Below are 13141 nucleotides of genomic sequence, written 5' to 3'. Positions count from 1 at the left end.
TTGCTCATTGAAGTCCATTTTGGCAGCAGGTTTCATCGAAGATATGACTTTAAATGGAACCATCCCAGGAACGGTGCAGACACTGTTTTTCCCTGATGGATTCAGAAGGGACAGGAGGGAAGCAGCAGCCGTGTGAGTGATTTACACCAACACGAATCCATTGTTGGACAGAGGAGACACCCGTGTGGATCATCTCACTGGGGCCATTTACTTCACTATCACTGACAGTTTCTGTCCCCAGAACGACCTTTTTATTCCCCCTCCTTTATTTTTTTATTTCATTTTTTAATTTTTTTTTTTAAAGTATAGGTTGAAAAGGAACAAGGGAATAGAAACATAAGGAATAAATCAGAAAAAAAAAAAAAAACCAACCTCTTTCCCAGCTTTTCCACTCTGCCTGTGGAGTTAGGTCTGATTTTCTTTCTTTTTCTTTTTTTTTCTTTCTTTTTTTTTTTTTCTTTGGGAACAGAACTATTAAATTTGAATCAATATTCTTTTTTTTTTTGGGTTGTTGTTCATCTTCCTCGGTTAAGGATGGTTTGCACATCTCTGCGAGCAGCAACACCCCTCTGCTTCATCCCGGATCCCCCTTGGGTTGGAAGGCTGCTTGTTTTTTGGTGGCACTTTGACAGTTTCACAAGGCAAGCATAGAAAAGGTCACAAGGGACTGGAACAGTGAGTCAGGCAGGGAGAGGGGTAGGGAGGGAGGGGAAGGAAGCCAGTGCTTTTCCGATTGAAAAGCTGCCACCAATCATGCACGATTCAATGGCAAAATGAATCCCAGGTGCTTTATGTTGTTGTTGACATTTACTTAGCGAGAGGGGTTGACGGGCAGATTTAATGGGGTTGGGATGGCTCACGTTTAAGTCAAAGTGACCAAAGTGCAATATTAAAAATGATTGAAGTGGGAACCTTTTCAGATTACTCATTGGCTATCACTTCAAGAAGCCATGTGGTAAACCGAAAATATGCCGCATGAATGGCCCAGCTCTTTTAAGGAATGCATCGATTTAGCAGAGACTGGCTCTGTTGCTAAATTTAAGCTCCAGCTTCTCTCTGACTGGGAATAGCTGCTCCCTTGCAGGGCTGCAGTGTAAGCTAGGAAGTGCCGTGCTGCCTTCATAAATGGCAGGCCATGCCGTTAACACCTCAGCCCTGCACAGGGAGCTCTGCCGACAGCGTTTCCCTTGCTCCCAATGCACAGCCTCTTCCCAGCCTTGGCGGAGGAGCTCTGTCCCCAAGGCTGACGGGAGGGGGGTGTTGGATTTCTTATCCTCCACCTCTTTCTGTTTGTACGCACTGTGCTCCTGCTTCTGTCATTTGGTTGATAAGAGCTCCTGCTGCTCCCAGGCAGCTGCAGAGGGGTGGACCGAGATGCTGCTTTCATGGCAGCAGGGGAAGCGGGTTTGAGAGGGAGCTGAAAGTGGGAGGCAAGGAATGTTGCTTTTTTTGCACATGTAACATGCATTGCTGCTGAGACTTGGACAGACTATTTTTGATAGTGATTGAGTTAAAGGAAAAAAAAATACCTTCATATCCAGGTAAAACAAGAAACAAGGACAGCACTGTATGTCCTGGTTGAACCACAGAATCATAGAACCATAAGAATGGAAAAGACCACTAAGATCATCAAATCCAACCGTCACCCCACCCCCACCATTCCCACTAAACCATGTCCCTCACTGCCACATTTACCCTTCACAAGGCTCCTTTCTGACCTGGCAAAGGAAACCAGAAGAATCAAACTCCCAATGGCTCCCTTTTCCCATTAGAACTTAGCAAGGCCATGGTAACCCAGGGAGTACTTGGATTTCTTAGCTGCACTCTTCCGATCTGTGAGCTGAGGAATGTTAGAACTCTTCCTGCAGACACATACCCTTTAAGCAAGCATACAACTGGGTACTTATCTGCAACAAAGAGGGGAGGAGAGAGGGAAAGGCTATTTGATATCCATCAGAGATCCCCCACCAGCAAAGGTATTTCACAAGTGCAGAGGAGACAACTGGTCATGTTTCCATTTCCATTTCAGTTCTTGCAAGCAGGGCTGGCTGCATACTGCCAACAAATGCAAGTGGGAGCCCAGTTCTGTGCTGCTTTATCCCCTTTCTTTGTCACGTTCACCATGCCAGCCAGTTATGGTGGTTTCTCCTTGAGAAAGTCCAATGGACTGCACCTCCTGTGCCCCTCTCCTGGGCTACAGAAGAATAGTTTTGCACATCCCACTGGACTGAATATGGGACAAGATCTGTCTCCAGCAGCCCAGGCAATATCAGGGGGCTTCTTTTATGTTCAGAGACATTCCTCTCCTCTCCTCTCCTCTCCTCTCCTCTCCTCTCCTCTCCTCTCCTCTCCTCTCCTCTCCTCTCCTCTCCTCTCCTCTCCTCTCCTCTCCTCTCCTCTCCTCTCCTCTCCTCTCCTCTCCTCTCCTCTCCTCTCCTCTCCTCTCCTCTCCTCTCCTCTCCTCTCCTCTCCTCTCCTCTCCTCTCCTCTCCTCTCCTCTCCTCTCCTCTCCTCTCCTCTCCTCTCCTCTCCTCTCCTCCTCCCCTCCCCTCCCCTCCCCTCCCCTCCCCTCCCCTCCCCTCCCCTCCCCTCCCCTCCCCTCCCCTCCCCTCCCCTCCCCTCCCCTCCCCTCCCCTCCCCTCCCCTCCCCTCCCCTCCCCTCCCCTCCCCTCCCCTCCCCTCCCCTCCCCTCCCCTCCCCTCCCCTCCCCTCCCCTCCCCTCCCCTCCCCTCCCCTCCCCTCCCCTCCCCTCCCCTCCCCTCCCCTCCCCTCCCCTCCCCTCCCCTCCCCTCCCCTCCCCTCCCCTCCTCTCCTCTCCTCTCCTCTCCTCTCCTCCATTCCATCCCATTTCATTCTAAATTTTTGCAGGTTTTCCACTGATGTAGTGAAAATACCTGTGTTGGATACACTTCAGGATATGCTTTCTTTTCAAAACAGAAGGAGTTGGGGTGAGATGCTGCTGGAAGACATTATCCTGCTCTTGAGCATTACCTGGTACACCTTCTCTCCTGCCTCTGTGCTCCTCACTACCTGCAAGTGAGTTGTAGGCAGCCTTGAAGGGATAACTTAGAACAGATGGGTCATAAAGATGGCTGAGATAGAGACAGCACCCTCTATCCTCACAATGCAGTCAGTTTGTTACGTTCAGGGTAAATGCTTCCCTCAACCTTCACAGCACACTTGGTTGAAGCTTTAGTCCCAGTGCTTCAACAGTCTTACCATCTCATAAAGACACTCCCTCCTAAAAGGCCAAAAATATCTTCAGGGGAAAAATGAGGACAGATTAGCCAACTAGAGGAAAAAAATGACCAAGAAGGTTGCATTTAAGGGAAGAAAAGTTGGAGCTCTCAATCAAGGAGCAGTAACAACAACTGATCCTTCATTTAGACATCAGTCAGCCTGTCCTGGCTGCTTAGACTTGGCTTCAGCACAAGCTTAAGGAGAAGCATTAGTATCAGTCCTCCTTCTTGCTAGGCCCTCTCTTAGCAGAAGCCATATTCTGAATGTCTATGGCCTAGATAATGGAATGATGGCATCTTTATTTTGCAAATAATGAACCAGATGCAGAGGAATGTGTTGACTTCTCCTGGAACACCTCAAGCAAAGAGGGGAAATCAGCATATGCTGGTACATTCAGGCTTGCTGACCAGCTCTTAGACCTGTTTGGAGTTTCACAAAAGCTTGAGCAGGGTGAAATTGCTCCTAGTTTCCAGTTGATTCACAGTACCAGCACGGCAAAGAAATTCAGCCATGACCTCTGGATCCCATGGAAGTCAGCAATGCTGTGTAAACACAAAGACAGACCTGGTTCCAGAGGCCGGGTGCTCGGGAGCACGTTGTGAGCCAGACTTTCTCAGTTAGTGGCCAGCATCTCTGACAACTCCTCTTGTTGGTGGGTAACTCGTGTCCCTCATCCCATGCAGTTGTGCAACAACATGTTTTGGAACCTCTGTCCTTTTCATTGCCTTAACGTGTTACCGCCTTTCTCTCTGCTTTAATCATGAATGTGTCTTTTTCCCACCTGGGACTGGGAGAGGGTAGTGGAGGCAGTCTTATTGCCAGGTCCCTTGGTTTGTCTTGGCCATTGACTCGGACTGGCTGGCTCTTCCTTTAACGGCTTGCTTTGGTCTTTTCATACAGCAATAAGGTGCTGACCGCTAGACACCTCAGAAATGCATTAAGTAAATAGAAGAAGAGGCATTACAATAATCAAGACGAAATTTTAAACCACGAAAGTGAGGAGGTAGCAATCCTCGGGGCAGGTCCTCAAAGAGAAGGTGAAAAGATGTGAGAGACCTCAAGAAAAGACGGCCTGGCAAATGCGTGTGCGTGAAATAGAAAAACACAAAGTGGAAGGCTATAGTAGCAAAGGCATCTGGATTAAATTACAGCTTAACAGTGCATGAGAGAAAGAGAGGGAGAAAAAAACTTTATTAGATCCACCAACAAGTCTCGCTCTGTTTTAGGGAAGAAGTACACAAATCAAGGGGTTATTTTTACCCTCAGAATGAGCTCGTTTCCCAAATGAAAGATTGAAAGACGAAGTAAAAAAAGAAAAAAAAAGTGGTAGGGAAAGTCTTTCTTTCTACTCAAGTACTGTGGAAAAATCCCCCTGATCCCAACTTTATGAAGCCCATAAAAAAACTTGGAAATCTATCCTGGCAGATGCCGATGGGACTGGTGTTTGAGGCTTAGACTTATTGGGTCTGATAGACAGAGGGGTTGTAAGGCACTCGGAAAAGTGTGCTGCTTTGGAAGTGTTCTCATCAGCCTATTACTTCGCTTAAAGGTCAGTAGGGTGGAGTCAGGGGGAAAGGAAAAACACTGCAGTGGAGTGCATTGCCTGCTGGAGGAAGCTGGGAAGTTCTTGGTGATTTCTTGGAGTGCTTTTCTCTGGTGGAGCAGCGGGCTCCAGCATACATTTTTTGGAAGCAGCAGAAAACAAGGGTTTCCCTCCTTAATTTTTTAATCAGAGCTGCATAGATCTGTAAAAGAGCTAAATTTGATAGGAACTCTAGGCCAAATTTCCTCTGGCTGCTCTTGAAATTCAAGCCTGAAATAGTACAGCTGAAGGAAGAGATCTCATCTTCATTCTTTCCTCCTCCATAAAAGGCAAGATGGCTTTGCTCTCTATTTCAGAGATAGGTAAAATGGTCTATTTTGGTACATCACGGCAACATCAGAGTGTCAATATTTATTCCATACCTGCAACGGACATTGCAGCGCTTCTGCCCACAAATGCTCCTTGCATATAGAAAGACTAAATCAGAGAGAACCAGACCATCATATTGAGCACTGCTTGGATACAAGTTGAGACGGCCTTTTCTCCTGATAGGATGAGAGGAAATGGCCTCAAGTTGCACAAGGGGAGATTCAGGTTGGATATTAGAAAGAGTTTCTTCTCCAAAATAGTGGTCAGGCACTGGCACAGGCTGGCTGGAAAGGTGGTGGAGTTGCTGTCCCTGGAGGTGTTCATGAACTGTGGAGATGTGGACATGGTTTAGTGGTGATGATGGATTAATAGTCAGATTAGATGATCTGAGTCGTCTTTCTAGCCTTAATTATTCAAAGGAAGAAGTGTAGACACCTTTGTATGTGCATTTAGGGATCGGTTTGGGACACCACAATTTCCCAGCTATAGTTTTATGTTAGTCTGAGCGAATTGGGTGCATCGTGGAATACATAGAAGGGACCTCTGGAGACTATCTGATCCACCCATGTGCTCATTCCAGGCTGCTCAGAGCTGCTTGCCCAGGACTGTGTCCACTCAATCAGGGAAACCAAGCAGATGAGACCCTCTGTGTAGACAGAAAGGAGCAGCCACACGTTCACAAGCCCTGGTCTTTATGGAGGACTTCAACCTCCCCAGTATCCGTCAGAAGGACAAGACATAAACTATCCAGGAGGTTCCTGGAGTACATTGATGATAACCTCCTTCTCCAAGTGACAGAGGAGCCAAAGAGAATCATAGAATCATTGAACCATAGAATGGCCTGGGTTGAAAAGGGCCACAATGATGATCTGGTTTCAACCCCCTGCTATGTGCAGGGTTGCCAACCACCAGACCAGGCTGCCCAGAGACACATCCAGCCTGGCCTTGAAGAAGAGATGTTCTGTGCTGGACCTCATTCTCACCAGCAAGAAGGGGCTCAAAGGCAGCCTTGGCTGAGACCAAGAAATGGTGGAGCATGAGATGCTGAGGGCTGAGTCCACTGCCCAGGACTTCAGGAGAGCAGGCTTTGACCTCTTCAAGGATCTGCTTTGTAGAGTATTAAAGTTCTGGGCAGAAGAGGGGCCCAAGAAAGCTGGTTGATGGTCAAGGGTCACCTCCTCCAAGCTTAGGAATGATCAGGCACAAATGCCAGGAGGTCTGTATGGATAAACATAGAGCTCCTGGAAAAATTCAAAAAGAAAAAGGAACCTACAGAGGGTGGAAGCAAAAACAGGCAGCTTGGGAGAAATACAGAGCCATGGGATGAGCAGCCAGAGATCAAGTTAGGAAAGCTATAGTTGTGATTAAATCTGGCCAGGAAATTAATCTATTACAAGCCTTTGTTGAGTGCACACATGCTCTGTAAAGAAACATGGGAAAATTATTTCATTAGTGCCAGAAGACACATCTACAATAGGGAGACTTAGCAAGGTGCTTCCTGGTAAATTTTGAGGATCTGTTTTAACTCAAAGGCACACTGAAGATTTCTGAAGGGAGGATGTTCCCATTTACCATAGGTAAAACAATGTGTTTCCACCCCTGCCTTGCTCTCAGAAACTGTTTTAGCTGAACTTATTGGTTGACGTATCCAGGGAAATCCATTCTGAGGCTACATCCTGCATTGCAGCCTTTTGCCTCATTTTTGACCACACTTCAATGGCTGAAATCAAGACTTGAAGTGAAAAGTTTGGGGCAACCAGAAGTTTACACCTTCCTAACTATTCTGTCTTTAATGGCAGGAGCATAGTAAAACTGGAATCAGATCTACCTTTGTGGGTTGGGCTCTCTTCTAGCACCTATCATGGAAATTCTGGGAGACAGCAGTTTGCTTTAGCTTAGGCCCAGCCAGGGCTGTGTAAGCTTTCCCCATTTGAGGATGTTGAGCTTTTCCAGCTGATGGCATCTTTTGGTACTCTCTGATCTGCTGCACTTTTATGGAAAGTAATTTGTGGGAACTGACATGGAAGAGATGGACTTCAGGATAACGAAGAAAGGCTTGAAAGAACAGATGCTGTGTTTATACCTTTGCTAAGTAGAAATCACACTTACCTTTCTGTATAGTGCATTGATTGACTAACACAGACTGGGAGAGACCTGCGGGAGCCATGGTGTGGTTGTGATGGGTCAATGGTTGGACTGGCTGATCCTCTTAGAGCAGGCAGCTTTGATGACAAAGGTGTGACACACCTGAAGTGAAGGTGCCACAGATATTTCTGGATATTTTCCTGTATCTTTTTCTATGGATTTCAGAATCTGGTGACCATGAAGACATGGCCTGAATTGGTCTCTTGAATATAGATACCACAGTACCTTAACCATAGTTGAGATTTTTAACTTGAAATTTAAGGTTAATTGCCTAGTGGGCACCACCATAGCTTCTCCAACTTTCAAGCTCTTCTCCCACTTGCTACAATCAATCAAAGATTACAGAGAGTGGCCTCACAATCACATCTGCCAGCTCTCCCAGTACTTATGGGTGCATCCTATTGCAGCTCCCAGACTTACAATGTCCAGTTTGTTTAAATATGCCTTGACCTGATCCTCTTCCACCAACGATACAAACTTTCTGCATTTATTCCTGTTGTCTACTTGTGCTTAGGTAGCATATTCTCCCTTTAGCCACAGTGCTTTCCAGGTAAGCTACAGGCACGCTGTTATGCTGGGTATGATTCAGTCTCTATTTACTTGTTTTAAAAACTGAGATAACCACTGAGAATAAGATCTCACTGTATTCCAGCCTGTTGATGTTACTTCATTTTGTTTTTCCCCTATTTTTTTCCTTCTTCTGGGAGAAGGTGTGAAGGTAGTGGTTTTGGTTGCTGTTGGCTTTTTTCTTTAAATTTTCTATATAGGGAAATTCGATTAATTCTGAGGAAAAAAAGGAACGGAGAGTCAGAATATTTGCCCTAAATTCAAAAATTCTGGACTTTTTGTTGTTGTTTGGTTGTTTCTTAATATGAACACTTCTTCTAGAAACAGGGATCTGAAGTGTAAGGAGTAAGCCATGTTGGCTTTTGTCTTATTACAAATATATTTCTTGCTTTTCCCATTGAGAAACAGCTTACATCAACCAAGAGGTTTTCTGAAGATGGTGCTGTGAAATAGCTTTGTTGTTATCTTATGATGTGTGTTATTTACCGTGGTCATAGGGAAGTGTTTTAACTTGTAATGTTCACTGCCAAAGCCACTCAGTGTCACGTTCTCCTGACCTCATTAACTATGTTGCTGTCCCTTGACTAAGTACTCCATCCCCACTGGTGTAAGAAGCCCTGTTGGATGAATTAACAGAAATTTGTGGAAAAAAAAAAACAAAACACAGACAGCTTGTTCCCAAAGCAGAACCTTATCTGCTTTACCACCCTGATCGAGCTGTAGGTGTCCCTGTTCATTGCAAGAGAGTTAATCCAGATGGCCTTTAAGGGTCCCTTCCAACTCAAAACATTCTATGATGCAGAAGGCTCCGGAGCACTGCGTTCTCCAGGGCTCTAGTGCAATTTGGTATCTCCATTGGTGACCAGCATAAATACAGACTTTGCTTATCAGATGTGTAGGTGGCATTGGCTGGGGCTGGGCAGGAAGGGGCCCATTAGAAGACTGGAAGAGAATCCAAAGCAAACTGCAAATTTGGAGAAACAGCCTGGAAAAAATAGGATGCCACATGGGCACAAACACAATGACCCAGGTGAGGTTAACCAGCTTAAAAAGGAAGGCCAGCTAGGGACAGGGTGAGGGAAAGGAGCTGGAGTTTGCAATGAGTCACGTTGTGAATGTGAGTCAGCAATGTTCTGATGTCCTGGGATGTATAAACAAAGTAAAGCTCTGTAAAACACGTAAGCAGTTCTTCCATTCTGGTAGTTGTATTAGCTGACGCATTGAGCACCGAGCTGAAGCATCCTTCCAGATAGAGATGGAAAGGAAAATGAAAGAAAGTCTATACGGGTAATAAGTGGATGCCCCATCCCCGCAGGCATTCAAGGCCAGGCTGGATGTGGCTCTGGGCAGCTTGGTCTGGTGGTTGGCAACCCTGCACATAGCAGGGGGTTGGAACTGGATGAGCACTGTGGTCCTTTTCAACCCAGGCCATTCTATCATTCTATGAATAAAACGTAGTCCATCATGACCAAGGAGAGGAGGTAGTTTAGTCTAGGGAAGAAAAAGGCAGTCTGAAATTTGGCATTTCCTTTTGTTTGGATGGTTGACTCTGCAATCTTGCCAATCCCCTTTTAGCATGGCTTTTGTTTCATTTCTGATGTCAGTGTTGCTTCGGTTTAACAATGCAACTCCAAGAAACACAGAAACTCCGTCCTGTGACACCACATTGGCTTTCCTATATCTCATCATAGGGCCACAGACTGGCTGTAGGAATCACAAAAATATGCCTGGTAAGGTCTGCAAGAGGTCACTTGGCTTTGCCTCCTCCTGGAGGTAGAACCATCTGCACACAAGAGGCCTCGCAGGTGTTTGGATAATCTATTTTTAAAAACCACTGGGACTTGGAGTCCAGCACTGACATTCATACATTAGGAGAGACTTTACCCTTTTCAGCTGTTGCTTTTTGTGTGTGTTTGTTTTTCTATTCTGCAAAAATCAATAACCTTCATTTCTAAGCTTCCTAAACATTTTTTTTCACCTCACTTTAACATGCAGGATTAACCCATATCTTCATTAACTTGCCTACGTGCAAAAGCTACTAGCTGCATTCCAGATGCTGTAAGAGTTGTCACCTCCAAATGCAGCTCTAGTAAGGCACACGTCTCCCACATCTTGTCTGAAGCCTGCCAGCACTGAGTGGTGCAAGCTGCCTGCACGTAAGCAGCAAAACCATCCCTCAAAGCAGATGTTTCCAAAGTGTCCTTTTGAGTCAGGGTGGGTCACTGAGCATTCTCCTCCATCGTGCGTAAAGAAAAGCATGGCAACTGGTAAAATTACCTCAAAACATCGGTGAAAGATACTACTGGCTGCTAGCCTGGCTTTCTCCAGAGCTGTGAAACTATGGGGAATTCCCAGACTTCCCCAGCATTGCACAAGCATCACTTTGTAAGGAGCACTCTTTGCCTCTGGTGAAACCAGGATGTTCCCCTTTTGGATTCTTACAATCTACGAGTGACTTAAATCTTCAGAAGTCTCCTCTGTATATACAAAGCATTTGAATTCTTTCCCCACTGCTTGTGTTCCAGGCTGACTCATCTGACACATGGCAGATGGTATTTGCGCTTCCAAAACCTGGTGGTTATCCTGATGAGGTGGTTTATTTCCACAGGTACAGGTGGAAAGAAAACATTTTCCCTAAGGCCACAATTTCTTCTTGTTGATCCATTGTACTTCACTGAAAGGCCAGAAGCAAAAAAAGTGAATCTGTATCATCATGTAAATTACTAGAAGATGATTTCTGACCAAACATATTCTGTTTGTTTTCCCAGATTAGCTGGATGTGGGCTGATGAACTTGCTCCAGTCTTAGGCTGCTCCAGCTTTCTCGAGAGTGAAGTGCCTTGCAAAGTGGTTAGATAAGAGAAAGGCAGTGCCTGTGTTCAGCAGAGGTGCTGTGCATGGTCAGAGCGTGCAGAATTTTAGCAAAAAGATTTCCTACATGTTAAGGTTACCCTTTGCCATGACACAAAGCAGAGATGAACATCCCATCTGAATCCATTTCCGCTCACTGAGCATGATCAAATATGTAGAGCAACAATGCAATGGTTACTTGCATTACATAGGAGATTGCTTTAATGATAACAAATTTTGAGTATTTTACCTCAAATTTCCTTCACAGCCTAAAAGTATATGTCCTTCTAAACTGTGACTCACATTATCCATTTGCACATCTATTTGGGATGAGCTCTCAGTTGGTGAAGGTCTCCATACATCTCCAACTCACATTTCTCTCCATACACCTGACAAAGAGTTTAGAGTCACTGTTGTAGGTATCCATCTTGCAACATCTACGCCTACTTCTCCCTTTTGTAGTCTTGATTTAAAACTGGGTCAGAGAGCCACTAGATGGGGGGATTATCTGTACCAATGATTACAGTTTTTCTGTTTCAGTATTGCTATATTTGTCTTTCAAATATTTATTCCTTTGCACTAGGGGAAAAAAAAGACCATTCCTTGGATTTCAAGGTCTGGGCTCTGAGCACCTGCTGGAGCTGTGGGTGTCCCTGTTCATTGCAGGGGAGTTGGCCCAGATAACTTTTGAATGCCCCTTCCAACTCAAATGATTCCATGATTTCCAGCCCTTCCAAACCACAGAAAATCACTTCAGCAAGCTCTGCAGGAAAGAAGAGTCCTGATAAGTGAGTGATGGAGTCCAGAGAAGCCAGGCTGGCTCACACTCCCTGCTCCTCTTGTGCACTTGTCTGCATGGCAGAGGAGAGCCTTAGGTCAGACCTGCCTCTCCAGTTCAGTGGGAGACAGAGTCTCATCCGAAGGGAGCACTCAGCCCCCTTGTCTCTTAATGGGTGGCTGAGATTTGCAGGATCATGGATGATTATTCTATTTGTTTTGCCCCTGTCAAAAAAGGGAAACTGGTCCTCTTCTGCCAAGTAATTTTACACCTAAGTATTTCCTTCTGTTTGTCTTAAAAACAGCTTAGTATGGATGTTACCTCTAGGTCACAGGGGGATCAGCAGAGGCATTTCTGGGTTTCTCAGACTGCAGTGCACTCCTAAAGGCCTGTTCCTAATTGTCAGATGGAGGCAAGGGAGCACAGAGCCAGCCCAACACATGCAGCACCTCAGAGCAGGGCTTTATCCCTTGCACAAGGCATGTAACTAACCAGGCGTGCTGGGTGCCTTGCTGCAGTGACATGGAGAGAAGTCATATATGCATGCATGCACACACACATAGCAGGTCATTTTTCACCTCTCAGAACATAAGCTCTGGTGCACCAAATCACACACAAGGGGGTAGTGAAACCATCCGGCCCAACAATGCTGCCTTTCACTGTGTTGCAAGATAAAGGATTGCTCCTTCCTGCCTGTCTATTTAAAGGGGGTTTTGTGCTGCTGAGAGGTGCTGGATGGATGGGTAATGAGAGGCACGTTTTACTTATTCATGGCAGAAACACTACATGGGTCCTTGAAACCTTGTCTGAAGGCAGAGCTCGTACAGGGCCTCACTGCTACCTGAGCTTCCATAGAATCATGCAATAGCCCAAGTTGGAAGAGATCCATAAGTATATAAGGACCATCAAGTCCAACTCACCTGCACAGTTGGACTCCTGGAATCACATGCTGCCTCTAAATGCCATCTGAGTACAGCCAAGATCCTGTATGTGTCTATGATCAGACAGCTCTGCAATTAATGGGTATAATACAGTGGAAAGCACAGCAGCAGCATCAGAGTAGCAAGGTCCTCAGCTGGAGCAAGTGATGGTTTGCACAAATACAACAGCTGTAGGCACAGAAATAAAGGAAAGAAACTGCTTACCTTCAACAGGTCTCAGGTAGGCAGGGATATCCAGCAAGAAATCCCCACCTCCACTGTCAACCCTTAAATGAGGTCTGGGAAGGGGTGGATCCTGGCTCTACCCCTTCCAATCACTCAGGTGCATTGAATCCACCTGAGCTCCCCTGGGCTGGCCCTGCCTTCCCACCAGGTGCTCAATCACTGCTTCAAGCTGTGACTCAGCATTTCTGCTACAACGGGCTAATGATCAAGGGTACAATTTCACGTTAGATACAGGACATGAGAGACGAGTGTCAGGAGAAAGTGGGTATCGTGTGCTGCATCAAGTTTACTTTGCACCACTGACCAAGCAGTCTTGTTGGCTGTGTGCTCATAGATCAGTCCTTGCAGAGAAGGGCACCCACTGACTTTCCCTTCATTGGCACTCATTGACCTTCTGTCTTGCATAAGGATTTTGTATTTTTTTCTTATGGGTTCAAACTGAGTGTGAAATCTCAGTATTCTCCATAAAATATTGACCACAACC

At 45.8% G+C, this 13141-nt stretch overlaps 1 long non-coding RNA gene across 2 annotated transcripts; it reads right to left on the bottom strand.

The window, feature by feature from the left end:
- Window positions 1-8349: 8349 nt before the first annotated feature.
- On the bottom strand, window positions 8350-12662 carry LOC149918336 (uncharacterized). 2 transcript variants are annotated; one of them, XR_016466552.1, is made up of 4 exons: window positions 12637-12662; window positions 12412-12501; window positions 11017-11476; window positions 8350-10538 (listed from the first exon to the last, which is right to left on the bottom strand). It is a non-coding gene; the product is annotated as an uncharacterized LOC149918336 (long non-coding RNA). The 2 variants fall into 2 exon arrangements; XR_016466553.1 differs by having other exon boundaries at window positions 11017-11102.
- Window positions 12663-13141: the final 479 nt, after the last annotated feature.

This window comes from Phasianus colchicus, chromosome 4 (genome assembly GCF_987193195.1).
Source record: "Phasianus colchicus chromosome 4, bPhaCol1.hap1.1, whole genome shotgun sequence".
In the NCBI taxonomy this organism is placed as follows: domain Eukaryota; kingdom Metazoa; phylum Chordata; class Aves; order Galliformes; family Phasianidae; genus Phasianus; species Phasianus colchicus.
Note: the sequence above shows the minus strand (reverse complement) of the source record. Positions and strands in the feature narration are given on the sequence as shown.